At 37.6% G+C, this 19,065-nt stretch overlaps 1 protein-coding gene and 1 pseudogene across 2 annotated transcripts in view; one reads left to right on the top strand and one right to left on the bottom strand.

The window, feature by feature from the left end:
* Nucleotides 1-19,065, bottom strand: part of RGS6 (regulator of G protein signaling 6) — a 499,145-nt gene that overhangs the window by 440,511 nt on the left and 39,569 nt on the right. The gene's annotated exons all lie outside the window — the stretch shown is intronic.
* LOC141988373 (E3 SUMO-protein ligase KIAA1586-like) lies at nucleotides 1,774-3,991 on the top strand (annotated as a pseudogene).

Below are 19,065 nucleotides of genomic sequence, written 5' to 3'. Positions count from 1 at the left end.
CTAAATCTGAATCCTGCACACACAGATTTCAAAAAGAAATTACCCTACATTTAAAGCATAAGTAATGAGACGAATCTTTCAACTTGCATTCAGCTAAACAGGACTATCGCATCTCCATGAGGTCGTGTGGAGGTCAACAAGACAGAGGCAAAGCAGCTTTGGTATAAGAGGGAAAGCTTCTGTTACCCCTATATCTGATTGACCTGACTAGATGATCATTTTTCATCATGCAATGTCAGTCACCAAAAGAGATATCCATAATGCTTTGAAGCATTGCACTTATTATAATAAAAAAAAAACATCACTTTGGCTGACAAAGTAGCAAGAAGTGTGATTTGCACACAAAATAGTGTCACACACATCTGAGTACTAAATTCAGCACAGAAGTTGGCCTTTGGTGTTCTTAGTCTGCATATTTACTCTAAAGAGCAAAAAAGATTTTTCTGCACAAAGCTTGAAATTTCTAGTAAACATGTCACGAATACCCCGATGTGGATATAGGCAGTGGTGAGCTGGAGCCGGTTCGCACCGGTTCCCGGGAACCGGTTGCTAAATTTTGAAGCAGTTTTAGAACCGGATGTTAAAAATTGTTAGGAAAACAAATGTTATAAAATGATCTTAAAACGAATAATCTTAATCTTATAAAATGGTGTAGAAAATAATAGGGCAGGGGTCGGCAACCTGCGGCACGCCTGCCAAAGGTGGCAGGCGAGCTGATTTTTACTGGCACGCTGCTGCCAGCCGGGGTCCACTGGCCCCACTCAGCCCACTGCCTGCCTGGGTGAACAGAACTGAGCGGTGCCGGTGGCCAGGACCCTGGCTGGTAGGAGCCAGCGGCCGGAACCCCAGACCGGCGGTGGGTGAGCCGCTGCCGGTCTGGGGTTCTGTCCGCCACCCCACTCAGCCCGCCACCGGACTGGAGTTCTGGCCGCTGGCCCCTTGCCAGCTGGGGTCCCAGCCATTGGCCCCTCTCAGCCCGCTGCCTGCCTGGGTGAACAGAACTGAGCGGGGCCGGTGGCCAGGACCCTGGCTGGCAGGAGCTGGCGGCCAGAACCCCAGACCGGCAGCAGGTGGGCCGCTGCCAGTCTGGGGTTCTGTCCACCACCCCGCTCAGCCCGCCGCTGGACTGGAGTTCTGGCCGCCGGCTCCTGCCAGCTGGGGTCCTGGCCGCCGGCCCCTTGCCACCCTGCTCAGCCCACCGCCGGACTGGGGTTCTGGCCGCCAGCCCCTTGCCACCCTGCTCAGACCGCCGCCGGACTGGGGTTCCGGCCGCCGGCCCCTTGCCAGACAGGGTCCCGGCCATCAGCCCCGCTTAGCCCGCTGTCATTCTGGGGTTCCGTGGGGGGCTCAGGTAAATGTAAAATTTATAACTGGAACGGGAAACCTTAAATTAATGAAGACTTGTAATACGGTGTACAAAATAAACTTCAAATGCAAAGGGATGCAGAATGCTAGCAGTTAAAGAGCCGTTTCTACAACAGATAGTTCCAGACTTATGTTGCTATGCGCGTGCGCATGTAATGTCACAGGCTGCGACTCGGTCACATCCAAGTTCGTCCTGACGCAAGATGAACGTCTCGTTTATTATTCCTGGTTGCACTTGCCTCGTTTGTGCACTTGCTCAACTGTTTTCGATACAATTCAACACGACCAGCGAGTCATAGTCGGTCTGTTTGTTTCTAGTAAATTGCGTGTGATATTTCGGTGTGTAATACTAACTGGACTGTTATTCGAAGATTAAAGTTTTCTATTCAATATTATTTACCCTTCATAATGAAACGCCAGAAAAGCATTCGTGACTGGTTTTCCACTAAAATGACAAAATCATTAGTCAGTAGTTCTAGTAGTGAAAATAAGGATTTAAATGCTGAAAACGCCAATGACAATAATTTTGGTGATGAAAATATCTTAAATGTTGAATCATCTGAAAATGTGTCCGCAATGGAAGAGGATTTACATGATTGTGAAAATGTAGTACCCGATTGTTGGACTTCTGAGCAGGCACAATATTTTTTAAAGAAATATAATGGCTTGATAATTGAAGGCAAAAAACTTGGCTGTTCCCACTTTGCAAATATGTCACATTTGGGGGTCCTTGGAGGAAAATCTTTACACATTTCTTCGGAATGGCAAAAGTGTACTATTAAAGCATCTGGAACTGATGAAAAAAGTTCAGCAACCTTCATTAAGAAACAAAATGAAGGAACATTTCGAATCAAGCTCTCATTTGAGAGTTATAAATATTTTAAATGAATCTAAAAAAGAACCTCTCACTACAGTGATTGATAAAGTTACTGAAAAAAATATTGCAATAACCAGCAAAATTTTCAACATAGTTTACAGCTTAGTAAAAAGAAACCGACCAATGTCAGACATGGAGGATGAAGTAGAGCTACAAATTAAGAATGAAACCGATTTAGGGAACTGCCTACATTCTTGATTTTCGGCCATCAGAATCGTAGAGCATATTGCTGAATTAATAAGAAAACAAATTTTTAGTAAAATCATTGAAAACAATTCAAAGATGTGTATTATTATTGATGAAGCGTCTACAATTTCAAGTAAAACTGTGCTTGTAATTCTTATAAAATGTGAATTACAAGATTCTTCACCAACAATTTTTCTCAATTTAGTGGAATTAGAATCAACAAAAGCAGAAAATATTTACAATGCTTTGAGAAATATGTTAACCGATACAGGATTTGACACAGAATATTTAAAGAAAAATTTAATCGGATTTTGTTCTGATGGCGCAAGCTTGGACATAAATGTGCTTGGACATAAATCTGGAGTTGCTACAAGACTCATTCAAGATTTTCCAAACATTAGAATTTGGCATTGTTTGAATCATTGGCTACAACTGGCTTTAGATGATGCTATAAATGATATCAATGAAATAAGCCATTTCAAGATTTTTTTGGACAAGATTTATGCAATTTTTCATCAATCAAATAAAAGTCAGTTTGAACTTAAACAAGTTTCTGAAGAACTATATATTGAAATAATCAAAATAGGCCGTGTTTTTGGTCCACAATGGGCTTCTTGTAGCCTTAGAGCTGTCAAAGCGGTCTGGAGAGCTTATCCAGCTCTTTATATTTATTTTTCAAAAAATAAGAAATTTTCTGGCATGGAAAAAAGATTGAAAAACAAAGAATTTTTAAAAGACTTGGCATTAATGATTGACATTTTGGATGAACTTGCATTATTATCAAATGCACTGCAAGTGAGACAATTGAGTTTAACAAAGGCAGATAAGCTAATCAAACGAACGATTGGTTTTTTCATACAATTAAAAGTTTTGGTATACATGAAAATAAAATTAATGAAATGATAGAAAGTGATGCTTTTGACTGCATAGAGTTTGAAGATAATGTAAGGTTTAAATCACTGCCACGAGACAAAGTAATAGAGTGTATTATTGAAAAAATGAAGGCAAGATTATTAAACGAAAATCACATTAAATGTAAAGAAGATAATTTAGGTCATTCTAGTAATACACCTAAAATAGTTGAATTATTCAATGTTATGGATCCCACTTCATGGAATATTGAAGAAGTCAGGTTACCTTGGAAATCAGGACAAGAAAAAGTGCATGAATTAAACAAATTCATAAAATTTGTAGTCGATTTAAATGATTTTTGTGACTATGTAGAGAATAACATTCAATCAAAACATCTTCCTGATCCGGAAACAATAAGGAAAGCAAAGCAAATTATGAACACAATTGCAATTTGTTCTGCAGAAGCAGAAAGCTTTTTCGTTGATGAATATTATTTGTAGTGATAAAAGGGCGAATTTAACAATTACACATATCTCAAGCTTTATGACCATCAATTTGTTGGGAAAACCACTAAGTTCCTGGAATCCAATGCCATATGTTAAAGCATGGATGAGAAGTCATCGATCCGCATTAGATACCAGAGTTTGTGTATCCAACACCAAAGATTACGGAGAAGATCAAGAAGCCATTTGGAAATTACTACCTAATTAGTAATAAATAATGTACTTAAATATTCTTTAAAATATTGCTTGTTGCATTGTATACTTCAACATGAATATATTACACTTTTTATTTTTAATAACTTAAGTAGTTCACATGTAATATTTTAAAATACAAGAATAATAGGCATTTCATTCTTAAATATTATCATTTGCTTACTCATACATCTCTTCTTTATATTTTCTTCTTTTCAAATGTATTTTAAATTCATTTAAGAAAGCAATACTTTGTTTCTATTGTAATAAACATGTAAAAATGTTTTTTATTTTTGTTGTTGTTAAGTGTGACTCCCAATGACTCAATGCATTGCCACTTCTTATGGAAAAAGGTACAAAAAATACATACTGTGGCACATCCCTTAAATCAGAACTTTTTATAGGGAACCGGTTGTTAAGATTTTGGCAGCTCATCACTGGATATAGGGGTGGGGAGAGGAATGCTAATTCTACTTCAGACATGGTCTTTTGCACAAGCATTAAATTCAAAATCTAGCACTCTCTTATTTGTGTGGTTAATGTAGTTTTCACCCAAGACGCAAGAGCTACTTCTACTAAGCCATTAAACCAACCAGATAAACTACAAAACCTCTCCTGGTCCATGCATGGTCTGAAGTGGAGTTAGCAATGAACCAAACTATAGAAATTTAAGAAAAAAAATATGTTTAGCGCTCCACAGAATTTCATCTGCAAAGAGACCTCAAGGTTGTTCTGTTTGCATGTTAATACCTCATGTATATATTTTTATGCAGCAACATGACTTGTTACACGTTTTCAAGAATAGGTTGTTAACTATTACTGTGAGACTGTAGGAATCTACTGTGTGATGGTCTTTTATTAGTCTTGATACTTTTGAGAATGGGAAAAAGATATGTTCTTTGTAATAACACTCTTGGATTTGAGAGGGAAATGAAGGTAGTATTGAACATAACTACAGAAATATACATGGATAGTGAAAAACCTATAGTGGTTATAACCCTAGCATTTTTAATAGCCTACACATCAGCTAAATGAGAGGAAAGAAGAGCAGAAATTTCACTGGTTAATTGGAGGGGAGAAGGGAAGGTGGATTAGATATAAGCCCAAACCAAACCTCAAGACCCTAAATACCACTAAATGAGAGGAAAGTTTGAATCCAGAATTATTTGTCTGGAGCCCTCTCTACAAAATATATATTCTTGCAAATTTTCACTATCCTGGACAGTGGCAATAGTGATCTCAGCCTCCAATCTGAGCAGGTTCAAAGAGGCAGGTACTTAAATTATTAAACTGCTTACCAAAGGTGATGCCCCACTTTGAATAACACTAGTAATCTTATGCTAATATGAGCAGGGCACTGGTATATTTAGGGTCCTGTGGGAATTTAATTCTTTCATGATGCCACTTCCACTGTTAAGAGCCAGGGAACACGTGGGACAGAAAAAGAAGATCACAAACAAAGAAGTTAAAACATTATTACATAAAACATTGTGCCAGGCCCCAACCTCCAAACTTTTTCAGATTTCCCATGTTTGTGCAATACTTCCCCTTTAAGATCTTTAATTATCATAAATTAATCACATCCCTGAGGCATTATGAGGCAGCAGGCAATGGTGGATGCCTCTAATCTCTCTGGGGTGTAATTATTTTATGATAACCACACCTCAGGGTTACCTGATTGCAATTATGGAAAATTTTATTCTCTCCCCCTCCCAAGTCCACCCTTTTTAAAATTAAATACATCTCTGACCTATTTTACACAATCCCAATGCCTTGCCTTAAAGTGCAATGTAAGACTTTGTTCTTTTCTTTAGAAAGTACAGGAAGTCTAACCTCTTTTACTGTATGCAGCATTTCAGTACTATATAAACTATTAGAGGGAAGTATTTTCAGAGAGACTGGATTTCTATAAGGATTTATTCAGTGTTTGACTCAGGAAGGATTATCATCATCAGTAGCATAATGGAAAGTTGGGAAAATCTGTTATTGTAAAAGCTTGCCTATATGAACACTTAGCTTGCAGCTAGCTGGAGCACAAATCTACCTCGCACTAGCCTGCCACACACTAAATGTTCATGTGGATGCAGCTGCCGCGCACTAAAAGTTCTGTAATGCACTTTGATCTACCCCACTTTGAAACTCCCTCCCTCTATGTGAACAAGATATAACCAGGGGATTGAAGAAGCATTGAAGGAAAGAATTCCACAACCGACTGGCTTGGTACAAAACAGCCACACATTTCTCCACTGCCCCTACTACATTACTTGGGCTATAGCAGCCCATAGAGCTATACATGGGGCTTTTAGGACTGGTGATCTGCTTACTACTCTGCTTATCTTCTAGACATTACTACCATCTATCTCTACACTATCAGGGCATAGTCTGCAGGCCACCCACCTTCAACAGATTCATAAATGATCTGGGAAAAGGGGGTGAACAGTGAAGTGGCAAAATTGACAGATGACACAGTTACTCAAGATAGTTAAGCTAAAGCTGACTGCAAAGAGTTACAAAGGGATCTCACTAAACTGCGTGACTGGATGACAAAATGGCAGCTGAAATTCAATGTGGATAAATACAAAGTAAATCATATTGAAAAAAATAATCCCAACTATACATACAAAATGATGGGGATCTAAATGACTTGTTACCACTGATGAAAGACCTTGGAGTCACCATGGATAGTTCTCTGGATGCATCACCCCCCTAACCCGTTAGGAAAGGGATAGGTAATAAAACAGAAAATCTCATAATGCCACTATAAAAATCCATGACACACCCACATCTTGAATACTGCATGCAGTTCTGGTCGCCCCATCTCAAAAAAGATATATTAAAATTGGAAAAGATACAGAGAAGAGCAACAAAAATATTTAAGGATAGGGAACAGCTTCCCTATGAGGAGAGATGAAAAAGACTGGGACTGTTCAGCTTACAAAAGAGATGACTAAAGGGTTATAAACTTATGAACAGTGTGGAGAAAGTTAATAAGGAAGTGTTAATTTCATCAGGTACCTCCTAGTTCTTGTGTTATGTAAAGGGATAAATAACAGGTAACAAGTTTAAAACGAACAAAATGAGGTACTTCTTCACACAACGCGCAGTGTACCTGTGGAACTCCTCGCCATACAATGTTGTGAAGGCCAAAAGTAAAACTGGCTTAAAAAAAGAATTAGATAAGTTCATGGAGGATAAGTCTATCAATGGCTATTAGCAAGATGGTTAGGGACACAACCCCATGCTCCAGGTGTACCTCAACCTCCAACTGCCAGAAGCTGGGACTGGACGACATTCAGAATTGCCCTGTTCTGTTCATTCCCTCTGAAGCATCTGGCTGCTGTCAGAGACAGCATACAGGGCTAGATGGACCATTGCTCTGACCCAATGTGGCTGTTCATATGTTCTTATGAGGCCTGGACAAAAGCATAGTTGTATTTTGAGGGAACAGACAGTCATTAGGATTAAATTATTCTTTCTGCAAGAAAACTGAAAAGTCCAGCAACTTCCATCATCTCATCTTTCCTCCCTGAATCTCCTTCTAGCACACTAGCATATGTGTTTCATTTATTCACTCTTGCTCTGTTCAGCAGCAGTGCCTTTAGGGTGGCTCTAAATACTAAAATATACATAAGCACAATAAGCCCACAACAATGCACTGACATAAATTTTACCTGCATGCATGTTAAAGAAGTGTTTGACTTATCAGTCACTAACTTATCATTTGTATGTTATACCACCTAGACTGTGCCATTTTTGTTCTTATTCATCTAAATGGATGCCTAATAATTGGAGTTTAAGTCCAAATGCAGATGCTTAAAGAAGTGTTCTTACTTTCAGAAATGAACAGCCAGCCTTTCTCACTAAATTCAATCAAAGCTGCAGGGGCACAGCACTTTTCAAAATCTGGGCATTTATTCAGTCACCTAAACATGAATTTAGGAGCCTACATTTAGGAAGCCATATTTGAAAATCTTGGCCATACCACCTAAATGTTGCGGAGCAGACATGTAAAATAAGACAGATTCCAGTCCCAAAGAACTTAAAATATAACAAGATAATTAACAGACAAAGGGGAACTTGGAAAGGAATGGATTAAAGATACCCAATAGTATATTAGAACCCACACTCTAAATTCCACTTTTCATTGTTACTTAGCTCTATGCCTTGTGCTGATTTAGTTTATCCTTCCTTATCTCCTTTCTATTACTTTAAACCTTGCCCATTTCCTCTTTTCTGTTATTATTTGTATTACTGTTAGTGAAACTGCATTTCATTGCCATGTTTTCCTTGCCAGTTTTGTGTTCTTTCATGTATTTTAATCCTTGCCAAATAGCCTTTTAACAGCGTACCTCACAGATGTGGAGGTTGATTCCTGTCACAAGCCTCTACGATAATTTTGTTTATGAAACCAAAGTCTGCCATAGATTTTCTCTAACAGTCATAAATATTCTTGAACGCCAGTGCTTGAAGCAGAACCTTGACATTAAAAGATCAGCTGCCAAATATCTGAAGCTGCAGACACCAAATTCTTCCATTTAAGAATTAAATTTTGATAACTGGAGGAATGATAAGATTCCATCAGAGACTCATGACAGATTTGTTAAATTTGGTATTTATATTAATGAGATCTGGACAGTGGATTCTACTGTAGACTTTACAGGCATTATCCTATTTCCCCTAAAAAATGATACACTTACGCTTCTATAGAGCCTTTCATTTAAGGGTCTCAAAGCACTTTACAAACATTGATTGAACCTCTCAGCGCCACTGAGACAGGAAATCATCATCATATCCATTTTATAACTGGGAAGACTGAATTAACAGAGAAGGCAGGCAAGTTACCAAAAGATAGATAGCAAAGATGGGGCAGAGCCAGGAACAGAACTCAGGCAGGCTGATTCCTGTTCCCATGTTCTAGTCACCAGACCTTGCTGACTGAGTATGACCTTCCCATCAATGAGTAGCATTAGTCAACATGCAAACTAAGATGTATGATAAAATCCAAACCCAGAAGATATTTGGCAAGCTTTATGAGTATAAATAAGTGCCAGCCATTGCTGGAGTAACGTGCACTCAAATATCTGTTTATGTGTAGTTGGTAGGGAGTTGACTGTCTGTGTTTTGAAAACCACTAAATTCACCATTCCTCCTGAAAGTAATTATTTTATGTATGGGTGTCAGCTTCAGACAGACATGGAAAAGGGGCCTTTTCCTGAACACTTAATCACATACGCAACCGCTGTCAATCTGAAAAGCCTTTATAAAGCCAGACCCACTTGGATTTGGAATTGCTCTTGCAGCCCTTGGAGTGCATTACATTTTGTTGACTTTACTCAGCTTTGAAAATCTCACCCCTAAGTTTCTTTTTCCAACCCCCACTACCCAAACCCAGTTGCTGACTGATGGGAAAAGTACTACTGCAAACCAATGACATAAAATAAAATACATTCCAAATTGATAATGGAGGGAATTCATCTTTCTGAAAGATCAGACTATCATTGCTGTAAGACATAGGTTTTAGTCACAGCAAAGAGCATTTAGGATAAGCGCTATAGGTCTGATACCAAGCTTAACAGAAAATCACTCTTCCAAACAGAACTGCAGCAAAGTGGCAGGGAAATTATTGTCACAAAGTTAATGTATTTGCATTGATTCTCCTGGGCCAATGCCAGGGAACTTTAATTCAAGCTCATTAGGGAGAAGCAAATAAAAACTGCTGCTTGCATATTCACTCTTCTTCTCTTTTGTTATAAAGTATTAATTAAACTGCCTACAGCCTTACCAGAATGCTAAATAACTAGGAAGCAGAAGACAAAAAAAAAAATGGTGACTCCATAAACAATGGTAAAATCTGTACAAGTTTGATTAAGAGCCAGGATTCTGTAATACATTGTGTAAGAGTATTAAAGGACAATTCTTTTTTCTTAAAAAAATTCTTTCATTTTTCTGTTCTCCATTATTTTAATCCTGCACGCTTTAAATGTTACGATGAAATATTTACCCTATGACAACATAAACATTTTGGAGTAATGTTGCAATCTAAGCACAGGAAAATACTAAAGTTAAGCAACTGGTAAAGTCAATACCAAAATAAGAAAAATGTTTCTTTAAGTTCATTCACCATAATATTTTATTTCTTTAGTTATTAAAAATCTGTACCTACCCAACATCCAAAGTGAACAACAGTTATATACAAAAGACAGATCAACCACACCATCGTCTTCCCTATTCTCTCAAATTATCAAAACTAAATTTCTTCCCCATCCCTTCTTAAATTACTTTAACCCACACAAATTTACCAATACCGTCAAAGAATCCTGAAAACAACATTTCATCGATTCATTCCCTTTCAGTTTTATTCTGTGCTACTTCAGAAACTTTTTTCCCCACAGTGCCTTTAATGGAAATAAATAACATGCCTGATTTGGTGGCAATTAGATAGTTTGACAGGTTGATGAGATTCCGTCACAGGCCTGAATCTTACCCAGCAGGACTAGTAACCAAAAGTCTTTAATTGCCAATGGCTGCATGGGAGTCTAAATGGAATGAGTGCATGGTATCAGTTCACATCTTTGTTGACAGATATCACATAACAATAACCACCATCATAATTGGCACCTTTCCTGGCAATCTCAGGAGAAAGGCCAGAGACTGAATGGGTGTGGAGTCTTAACTACTATCCATCTCAAACCTCAGTACTTCCTCCAAAACATAGAGGGGGAGGCTGATTAGGAGAACAGTCTGGGGAAGCTTGTTTTGTGGATACCTGGAGGGCTTTGGCTCAAAGGCTGTCAATCTGGCACCTTTCACCAGGATTTTAAAAATGAAATTAAGATGGAAATGTGACCATTTTAACATGTTTTTGAACATCAGCCATAGTAATTTCACCACAGCTATGTGGAAATCATTTGTTAATATTTAGGGCTGCATGAATAACTGGGTTTTTGGTTCCCTGGCAGTTGCAAAGAAATTAAAAATTGGTTCTGACTGCGCTGAAAATGATTTTTTTTTAATTTTTGCCCCAAAACAAAACATTTTATTTTTTTCAGACATTTTAAAACAATTTTTAGAAGCCACGGAAATATTTCTTTTTGATAATGTTGAGAAATAGTTTGTTTCAACATTTCTGAAATGTTTTCTTTTTTTGTATCAACCAAAACAATTTGCCAAAACCTATACAAATTTGCAAAATATTTCAGTCAGCCTGAATCTGCATTTTTAGTCAACAGTTTAATCTGTAAGGCGTTGTGCAACTCTGTTAATGTCTGCTGGACTGCCAGGATCAACAGTTTGGGAATGGGAGGTATCAATCATTTCATAAGATTTTTCAATGACAAACAAAAGGGATGTTTTAAAGACATTTAGGATTCTTAGGACTAAGCAGAATGTCTCAATTGATGCTATTCAAGATTGGGACTAGGAGCAAGGAGATGACAGATGGGACTGGTCAACCTTACACTCCAAAATACTATATCTAAAAGCACAGAAATACAGTAGTTTAGTCTCAGTAAGTTGCAAACATTAGTTCTAACTGCTCTAAGGAGATGAGTTTCAGTTATTTAAAGTATGAAGTCACTTAAATCTTCAGTGTTTTTGTCTCCACCAGTGGGCAGACAGGATGATTAGCCTCATTCCAGATGTATAAGGGGAACAGAGTTATAAGTTTTTTATTAAATAGGATCTCATTTAGCTATTCCTTTGATTTATAGTTCAAAAAGCATAAAACAACACTTCATTTTACTTTAAAATGTTATTTACATGATTATCATTAAGTGAATCTCAATAAATCCAAGAAGTGCCGTATGCTAGGATATGGATATTTCTCTGGTTAGTACATGACAGCATTATGACTAACTAAATGCTGTCAGCATAATTATTTTACAGCACAATATATGTGCTATCAGGACTTATTGCTGGTTAAGAAATGTAACAATATACTTAATAATAACTACACACATTTACATAGTACTTTATTTATTATATATACTAGAATAGTAGTTCCTAAAAGCCCTATTATGCTAGGTGTTGTACATACATATAGTAAGAGATTGTCCCAGCCCCAAAGAGCTTACAATTAAGGTAGACAAGATAGGCAAGCAAGAGAAGGAGCATTATCCCCATTCTAGAGAAAGAAGACCAAGGCACAAAGAGACAAAGTGATTTGCCCAAGGTCACAGAAAGTCTGTAAGAGAAACTGAACCCAAATCTTCAGAGTTCCAGTCAGTATCTCAATCACATGATCATCCTTCCTCTCTTTACATCATCAAAGCATAGTACAAACTAATATAGATATAATTCTTAAAGGCTTTCCTAGGTACTTCCTGCACTTCCTACATCCAATTAGCTGCTGGTTAAGCTTTCTAAACTGCCTTTTTCTTTCCACACCCTCCACTTTTCCATTACAATGTTAGTATCCAAAAGTGTAAGTGTAGGGTTAATGGTGGAAGTTTAGACCAGGCCCTTGTTGTGAAATCACGGAGAAGGCATGCATGCCAGGAGGATTTGGCCACTGAATCCAAATGTCTCTAAACTAGGTGCTCCTATTTTGGATAAACTCTCAATGATACAAGGATATTTGAATTATCAGAATTAAACTGACATCTTAGTGATATGAATAATTGGACTCCTCTCTCAGAGCTATTGATTTAATGTATCTGTAGATCTAAGATATTGCACTAGCAACAGTATACTTATCTACATATCAAAAGCAGTCTTCACAGCCAGAAGGGATTTTAGAAAAGCTCTGCATATTGCTGGAAATGAAACCTTAGATTCTGAGAGAGAGAACATACAAATACAAAAGAAAGAGCATAACTTTAAATCTAGTGGGACTGCAGACTTTCAGTCCTGTGGATCTCTTTTACCTTTGCACTCCACCACCTCTATGTTGTCAGCCTTGCACCTGAACTATTTGGACTTTGAGCTGTACAACACATGAGGTCTTGCCTTTTCATTTACCTGTAAAGTGGCAGATACAATTATGGTATTATAAATATCACTGTTATTTTAAAATATCCCGTCATGTTCCAATTCTCACCATATCAGAGCTATCTTCCAACTGGAAAGTAAAGTGGACTTTCATTGTTCACTTCTATGTGGATCTCTTAGTTTACAGCTGGCACTCAAAGATAAAAATATTCCAGCAAATAAAAACTATTCTTGCATCTTTTTACAATTATATTTAGTGCAAAATCCAGCCATTATGGCAAATTCTGTCATTATACTAGTTTGGGGCCTGACTGGAAGTCCATTGAAGGTAATGGGAGTCTTTCTATTGACTTCATGGGCTTTGGATAAGGCCTGTAACAAGATCTGGGCCAGCTAATATTAAATTAACTTTACTGCAAGGAAAATTCCAGGCAGTAGTTGTATGGGAGGCCTCCAAGGCAACACAGTGTTCGTATTAAGGAGCACTGTGATTTTGGATGGCCACTTTTCAGATGAGACTTTAAAATAAGCTACTGATCAATATTTTTTTAAGAATAGGAGTGTCAGCCCCAGCATCCTGGCCAAATTCCAACTTCAGTTATTATATTTTGATTCACGAAAGCCTCTCTCTATAATTTTGTCTAATACAGCATTCCTTTTCAGTTCCTCTACTAAAATTTAATAGATTTGAGCTGTTAAACTGATGCTATGTTCAATCCTAGACCTGGCTGCATTACATGATAACATATACTAAAGTAAAGGCTCTGGGAATATTATGGGTATTTCTTTCATTTTAATTAGTATTCATTAGCTAGAAGGGAACACTATTCCACAGAGGTATCCCTGATTAAGCAATTTTTAGCTCTGATTTTTAAAAAATTATTACAGAATTACATTTCTCTAAAATTATAACAAGCTATGGCAAGTTATTAATTTTTGTCTAGAGAATAAACTATATTTTAAGATCTAATGAGCACTTTAATGATTTTTGGGAAAGCTGAGATAATAAAATTGAAAGAAATAGAGAAGAATAAGAAGAGTGAATTGCACACTGAACAAAATTATTACCTCATTTTCCTTGTAATTTTATACTGTAGGTCTGATGTCAGAAGCATCTAGGGTTACCAGCAAGAACTAGCTGCCCAAACATGCTGTCGCTGCATGAATTGGCAGTCTGTAAACTAGAATAATAGACGGTAAAAGATACAAAGATAACTTAAAAAGTCAGTTGATGGAATAAAGCTAGTAAGAGTACACAATTTTTTTCTTTAAGGAAATATAGGCACTTTAATTTCTCCATTCATCTCTCTTTGACCAGTGTGACTTTACACACATACACACAAACTCAGTGACTGTAGTCACTCCAACAATGTTGCAATGCAAAATAAAAAAGGCAAATTACTCTACTCTAATTTATCAGCTCCACCCTCTTCTGCAACACAGATTTATTGCTAGCAGATTTTCTTTCTAAAACCATTGACTCTAGGGCAAGTTCTTAATCAGTCATAGCCCGACCTACCCTACATATTCCAAAATGGGGCCACAATAAAAAATAATATTTTTTTCTTTTTAAAGACAACACAAACTTTAAAAATTAGAACATTACAAATAAACAATTTAAGTGCAGTAGTCAATCTCACTGTTAATACTTTTTATAAAGTTAACAATGGATATACTTATTTAAACTCCCATCAATATTATATCTGAGTGCAGACCTTAGACAAAGGACGCGACAACAGCACTGTCCAATGGGTATTTCTAAGTTGTATTGAAGTCTTAAATATTTAACACTTTTTTTAAATTGTTTCATGCCCAAGATCCTTTTAGCAAGAAAAGTTAAAAGTGCCACATGTGCAAATTGAGGTCATTATATCCCAAATGATAAAACCAAACAAAATGATCTAATATTCATACATTTTCTGGAGCATCTCTCTTTGTTTAGTATTGTCGTTAGACACTTTGGCTGAGAGGAGGACTGTGAAGTGAAGCTGTGCAATTATTTCGGCTGAACTGTTCTCAAGACAGCACTCTTCTACAGAAAGAGACAGGACTCAGGAGAGCATATAAATATCTTATAAAGCACTGGAACACTCCTGTGACGTTGCACTCCATATGTTTTATGGAAATATGCTAAGGAGTGTGAATATAATGTAACTGGAATATGCTTCATGCAAAAGGTCTCTTGTAAGGTATCATTACAAAGCTTATAATCTACTGAGTGTGTTCATCCTATTTGTATGTATGTATCATTCTGGTATCTAAAGCTAGAAATATGAAGTATTACTCTAAAGTCCAATTGTAACTATGCAAAGTGTGGGCCATTAATGGTGTCTTGGAATCTTAATGTCTCCCATTAACCAGAACAATTCGTTGTAAATGGCTCTGTTTACTCGCAAACCTTCCTGGGTACGTGCAAGCCAACCCTGAAAGAATGGAGAATGAGGTCTTACAGTGACATGTGATCATGTCACCTGGTACTGGAATCCATCTTAAACCTGGTGCTTTTCCATTTAGAAGGAAGGGTGGGAACCCAGAGAGAGACAAAGGATTCCCATCTTGTGCCAAAGCTACAAAAAAAGGGGGTGGAACAGAACAAAGGGGCTGGCAGTCATGAGAAATCCCCTAGTTACCACCTGAGCTGGAACTAACAAGAACTGTACCAGAGGAAAGAATTGGGCCCAGAGTAAGAAGGAGTCTAGTCTGTGAAAGAAGCTTATTGGAACATCTCTGAGGGTGAGATTTACCTGAATTCAGTTTCTTAATGTATTAGGCTTAGACTTGCGTGTTTTTGCTTTATTTTACTTGGTGACTTACTTTGTTCTGTCTATTATTACTTGGAACCACTTAAATCCTACTTTTTATACTTACAAAAATCACTTTTGTTTATTAAATTAACCCAGAGTAAGTGATTAATACCTGGGGGAGCAAACAGCTGTGCATATCTCTCTATCAGTGTTACAGAGGGCAGACAATTTATGAGTTTACCCTCTATAAGCTTTATAAAAAGTAAAACGGATTTATTTGGGGTTTAGATCCCATTGGGAGCTGTGTATCTCGGTGCTGGAGATAGGAGTACCTGCTGCGTGGTTTTCAGTTAAAGCCTGCAGCTTTGGGGACGTGGTTCAGACCCTGGGTCTGTGTTGCAGCACGCTTGCATGTCTGGTTCAACAAGACATGGTTCTGGAGTCCCAAGCTGACAGGGAAAATGGGCTCAGAGGTAGTTTCAGCATGTCAGATGACAGTCCCAAGGGGGTCTATGTGACCGATCCCATCACAACTCCATGATTAACTTTCAGCAAGAAATAGCTTTTATTTCAACAATGTGAAGTAACAGACAAAAAAAGTTTCAAATTCCACACTCGCAGCGACTCTACCCCTGACCTGACCCAAAAGAAAGTGTGAAAATGCAAGAGGCCCAATTAATGACCTTATGCAAAACAGGACCAGGGCCACTGCTCTTAGCTAAACTGGTTGCTACGGCACAGGGCAAGGGCTACATCTCATTTACATAATTCTGCAGCAAAACTGTTTTCTTTCTTTATTAACGTAATGGATTCACATAACACAAGAACTAGGGGTCACCCAATAAAATTAACAGGCATCAGGTTTAAAAAAAACAAAAGAAAGTACTTCTTCACACAACACACAGTCAACCTGTGGAACTCATTGCCAGGGGATGTTGTGAAGAACAAAAGTATAACTGGGTTTAAAAAAGGAATTAGATAAATTCATGAAGGACAGGTCCATCAATGGCTATTAGCCAAGATGATCAGGGATGCAACCCCATGCTCTGGGTTTCCCTAAGCCTCTGACTGCCCGATGATGTGACTGGATGACAGGGGAGCAATCACTCACTCATTTCCTGTTCTGTTTACTCCCTCTGAAGCACCTGGCCATTGGCCACTGTTGGAAGACAGGATACTGGACTAAATGGACCATTCGTCTAACCCAGTATGGCCATTCTTATGGATTATGAGTGTTCCTGGTTTTAATTAAGGATGGGACAAAACATGATGAACCTCCACCCAGTTTTAGAATAGAAATATCTTTGCGGTTCTGGAACTGTGACAGGCCAGCCAGAGCAGGAAAACATTATCCACACTTAGGGACAGTGTAAACACCTTTGTGCTGAGCATTATCTGGATAGAATAGAAAATGTAGACTGTTCTGACCCCTCTTCCCCCATTACCACCTTCAATTTACCAGCCAGAAGGGAACATGGGCGGGGGTGCTGGAGCAATTTATATAGTGGGGTTGCAGAAAGCCATTGAACCAAACTGTAAATCCTGTTTATGATGGAAACCACTTCAAGCCAGGGGTGCAGCAGCACCCCCAGCACCCATAGTTCCAGCACTCCCATGTCCATAGGTGCAAGAAATCTGACAAGAACTTGTTCTTGTGATGTTTCCAGCCTAATTTTGCAACAGGTTATCTGAACTGAATCTGAATTCTAAAAATGTTGAGGTTTCTCTTAATAATATTAGGTCAGATGGAGGAATTTTATAAGACTTGGTTCAGGTCCTAGCCTACAGGATGCCCTTCAAGCTACTGCATAGTGAGACTGGCCAGAAAACAAGATTTCCATAAGATTTGGTTTCATTCCGATATGGAAAATAAATGAGCCCTTTTGATTTTTTTTGCAAAAGAAAAAAAAAATGGACAAATACAGAGAAAGACGAACATCCAACCCAGAACATCCCTATCCCAGTGGGCAGGCCCTCACCTGGGACATGCGAGACCCAGGTTCAAGTCCCTATTCTGAATCAGGTAGAGTTAGGTTATTCTGGGTCTCTCTCTCTTTCTGGTTTTGACAAGAAATGCCATCCACAACCTGAGAAACCTTTGTGACAAAAGTTTAATCAAAACTGATATGTTTCTGTAAAAAAAAAGGGGGGGGGGGTGGTCAAAAAATTGCCAGCCAGTTCTACTGCATAGCATATACCTCCTCAGTGAATTCGTGCCTTTTCATAATAATTTAATAATTTGCTCAGCAGTGTACACAATTCACTGAACAAACAACAAACAGGTTCAAAGGGGTAGTTTTAAATTTATTTTGTTTTGAAAATTACCAAAAATATTTAGGTTAGAGAAACAAGAAATGGTACACCGGCTCTTGCTAATTGTTTCTCCTACTGCCATCTCAGTGGTGCAGCTTTCACTATTTAGTTACAGGAAGAATTTTTTTTATTATTATTATTTTTAACATACCTTAGGGAATACCATGATTAAGACCAAGCTAAATAATTACAGTTATTAGCCATGGCTGAAAAACTATGAAAGCCCACAAATGACTGAACACAAATGCTAAGCTAGTTACTTCTGTTACAGTCTCTTCTGTATGTCTCTCTGTGGAAAGCTTTTAATAAAGATTGTAACCATGAGATTTAAAAGCAGGTGGCCCTGAGGATTATTAATATATAACCAGCCAGTTTATAGTTGGCAAAGTAAGCAATTTTAACTATAGTCTATGAAACTGAAGAAAATATTTAAATTAGTTACTTAGATGAAGCCATTTAAACTGTCTTGAAACTGGAAAATTAACCAATATTAAAAATTTAAAATGTAATTAATTTTTTTCTTTTTGATTACCAATGTTTAGCCCCTGTTTTCTTTTCAGGAATACATGGTTTAACCACTTGGTAATTATCAGGAGAAACCATAAGTTTTTTAAGTTACCACAGCATTCTAATATTTCAACAGAATTTATTATAAAAAAAAACTTTTAAATTGTAATTCCTTGGCAGTATTTTAGTCAACTTCCTTTCACCAATTTATGTTGAAGTTTTGAGGAGGGGTTTTCTTTGTTTTTGGGGGGGGGCGGTTTGGGGGAGATGTTTGTCTGTGGCGCCTTGCTTCTAGAGATGGGCAGAATGAGTTGTGAAGTGCTTGCTATTTAAGCAGAATAGCAGGAGATGAGTTTGGGATGCTTACTTTAAAGTCTTTTTATATTCTTTTCCTTCTTATATGTATGAAATTATAGGAAAAAACTTTTTATGCTTGTTTAAGTTTTTATTATTGGCTCCGTGCCTTCAGGTTTGGCTTAGGTGGCACTTTTAGCTCCTCAATATGCAGTTTGTTTAATGAATATCTAACATTTCTCAATTGCCTTTATTTTTCTTGTGACGGGAAAGATTTAGATAACTTTTAAAGTTAAAAGTAACT

This window comes from Natator depressus, chromosome 6 (assembly GCF_965152275.1).
Source record: "Natator depressus isolate rNatDep1 chromosome 6, rNatDep2.hap1, whole genome shotgun sequence".
NCBI lineage: Eukaryota > Metazoa > Chordata > Testudines > Cheloniidae > Natator > Natator depressus.
Note: the sequence above shows the minus strand (reverse complement) of the source record. Positions and strands in the feature narration are given on the sequence as shown.